The sequence below is a fragment of the Arachis duranensis genome, chromosome 10 (assembly GCF_000817695.3).
Source record: "Arachis duranensis cultivar V14167 chromosome 10, aradu.V14167.gnm2.J7QH, whole genome shotgun sequence".
In the NCBI taxonomy this organism is placed as follows: Eukaryota; Viridiplantae; Streptophyta; class Magnoliopsida; order Fabales; family Fabaceae; genus Arachis; species Arachis duranensis.
Genome location: NC_029781.3, coordinates 30,359,773 through 30,363,079, shown reverse-complemented (window position 1 = coordinate 30,363,079; position 3,307 = coordinate 30,359,773). Strand labels below are relative to the sequence as shown.

Below are 3,307 nucleotides of genomic sequence, written 5' to 3'. Positions count from 1 at the left end.
AATGTAGATCTTTATAGAAAAAGCATTGTGATACCTCCTATAGCTGCGAATAATTTTGAACTCAAGCCTCAGCTTGTCACTCTTGTGCAACAAAATTGCCAGTATCATAGACTTTCTCATGAAGATCCAAATCAATTTATCTCTGACTTTCTGCAGATTTGTGATACTGTGAAGATCAATGGAGTGAATCTTGAGGTGTATAAACTCATGCTCTTCCCATTTACTGTGAGGGATAGAGCAAAGCTGTGTTTAGATTCTCAACCTAGGGAGAGTTTGGATACTTGGAACAAGGTGGTCACTGGATTTCTGACTAGATGTTTTTCACCACAAAAGCTTACTAAGCTGAGGGTGAAAGTTTAGACTTTCAGCCAGAAAGAGGGTGAGAACCTTTATGAAGCTTGGGAGAGATTCAAGCTACTAACTAGACAATGCCCTCCAGACATGTTCTCTAAGTGGACTCAGCTGGATATCTTTTATGAGGGCTTAGGCGAAATGTCCAAAACAAGTTTAGATCATTTAGCAGGTGGTTTATTACACATGAAGAAGACGCCAAAGGAGACTACTGAGCTCATTGAGTTGGTTGCTAACAACCAATTTTTATACACTTCTAACAGGAATCCTGTGAACTCTAAAACCCCTCAGAAGAGAGGCGTTTTGGAAGTGGAAGCTGTTAATGCTCTTCTTGCTTAGAACAAGCTTATGTCTCAGCAAATAAATCTACTTACTCAACAGTTGAATGAAATGCAAGTTTCAGCTCTTAACACTCAGAATGCACCTCAAGAGGTCCCTTATGACATGTCAGGTAATTTTATGCAAAATGAGAATTATGTTTATGCTCAATCCTCTACTGAACAGGTCAATTACATGGGGAATGCTCCTAGAAACCCAAATAATGATCCTTATGCCAAGACCTATAATCAAGGGTGGAGAAATCACCCAAATTTAGGGTGGAGAGAGAAACCTCAGAGGCCACAGAATTTTAATAATAATTCTCAGGGTAGTTTTCAATAGAATAATTTTAATAACCATCAATTTCAATCGTCTCAACAAGCAACTCCTCAGTCTCAGAAGACTACTAATTTGGAAGCACTCATGGCAAGTTTTATACAAGAAACCAGAGTCTCAATCAAGAACTAGGAGATTCAGATGGGTCAATTAGCCATAAAATTTAATGAAATTTATCAGAGGACCACTAATAGCCTTCCCGGTAACACAATTCCAAATCTAAGAGAGGAATGCAAGGGTATTACCTTGATAAGTGGACAAGTGGCAAGTATGGAAGTACAAGTTACCAAGGAACCTGTTGAAAAAGAAGCACCAGAGGAGAAGAAAGAAGAGGTGGAGCACGTCCCTCCTAGGCGTGCAGATAATCCATTCCCAGTCTCTCTTGACACTCATCCTACATTGCCTAAGGTGCTCAAGTACAAGTCTAAAATGCCATATCCTCAGAAAATTCAAAAGGAGACCAACGACAAGCAGTTTTCAAAGTTCTTGGAAGTCTTCAGAAAGTTGCAAATCAATATTCCTTTTGCTGAGGTTTTGGAGCAAATGCCTCTCTATGTCAAATTCATGAAGGAGTTATTGTCAAAGAAGAGGCCTTTAAAGGGTGATGAGATAGTGGTCTTGACTAAGGAATGTAGTGCCATCATTCAGATAACTTGCCAAGGAAGATGCCAGATCCAGGGAGCTTTCAAATTCCATGCACCATTGGAAGCACAACCTTTGAGAAAGCGTTATGTGATTTGGGAGCAAGTATAAATTTAATGCCCTTGTCTATGATAAAGAAGTTGCAAATTCAAGAGGCACAACCCACAAGGATAGCATTACAAATGGAAGACAAATCTATAAAGCCTGCATACGGATTAGTGGAGAATATCTTGGTCAAACTGGGTAAGTTCTTCCTCCCAGCAGATTTTGTGATTCTTGACACAGGGGAGGATGCGAATGCCTCTATAATTCTAGGAAGACCATTCTTAGCCACTGGAAGAGCTTAATTGATGTAGAAGTGGGTGAATTAGTGCTTAGAGTGCATAATGAGCAACTAGTCTTTCATGTCTTCAAAGATATGCATTTAGCAGGTAAAGAAGAAAGGTGCATGCAGACTGAGCTTATTGATCCAAACCTTCAAGAACCCCCTGATGATACACAATAGAATATGTAGCTCAAACCTCCTTTGATGACAATCAACAAAATTTTTCCTAACATCAAACCTAAGTTTGGTGTCGGGAATGCATCATTCACCAAGGCAGAAGTTCCCAAAAAGAAGAAAGTACCCAGGGGATGGAGAAATAAAAAGATTCCCACTAAGAACTTCTCCCTCGGAATGAAGGTAGTGTTGACTAGCAATCTAGTGTTCACTTATACAGTAAACAGAATCCTCACTCTGGAGCATATTGAGCTACTTTATGGAGACACAGGGAGAAGATTCACAGTGAGGGGTGAAGAGCTGAGCTCCTATGATCCTCCTCCTTAGAGGAGCTGACCGTCAAGCTAGTGACGGTAAAGAAGCGCTTGTCGGGAGGCAACCCGATGTTTTCATATCCTTAGTTTATTTTATGTTGCGTTGGTTTTATTATTTATTTGATTTTTTATTGAGTTTTACTGTTTTTTCTTTGTTTTACGTGTGTTTTGATCTTGCAGAAATTTTAGAACAGGAACCGAACAGTTAAAAAAATTTTGCCCACTCTGGAGAAGGTTGATTCGGTCAGGTTGATGCCAAACTTGGAATTTCCAAGTTCGGCGCCGATTATTGCGTGCAAAAGAGGGATCGGACTCTGCCAGGTCCACGCTGAACTTGGAAAATCCCAAGTTCAACGTGGTAAACGACGTAAATAGTGTGCAATTGATGGAAGACCCACGCTGAACTTGGAAAACCTCAAGTTCAACATGAGAACGACGTTAAAGTAGCGTAAAAGTGAGCCAAGAGTCCACGCTAAACTTGGAAAATCCCAAATTCAGCGTGGTTAACGACGTAAAAAGAGAGCAAATAGGCCAAGCCTCCACGCCTAACTTACTCCCCTCGAGTTCAGCGTGGAATGTGCGTATAAAAAGAGAAAAATTCTCTGCCAGAGTGACGCCGAACTTGGCTACCCTGACATTCAGAAAAAAAATATAGCTCACGCCGAACATGGGCTATACCAAATTCAGCGTAGAGAGCAGATACCAACGCATAAGTCATGGCGCTGAATTTCCATCCCCCAAAGTTCGGCGCCAAATCTTTCTTTTCCCCAATTCCACACGCAATCAGCAAGAATCATGCACCCAATCCCATGCTCTTGGTCCCCACCCCTCCTCCCGATTCTCTTCC

At 41.1% G+C, this 3,307-nt stretch overlaps 1 non-coding gene across 1 annotated transcript; it reads right to left on the bottom strand.

The window, feature by feature from the left end:
* Positions 1-340: 340 nt before the first annotated feature.
* LOC127743383 (small nucleolar RNA R71) lies at positions 341-446 on the bottom strand. Its single transcript, XR_008004775.1, has one exon. It is a non-coding gene; the product is annotated as a small nucleolar RNA R71 (small nucleolar RNA).
* Between the last annotated feature and the right edge of the window lie 2,861 nt (positions 447-3,307).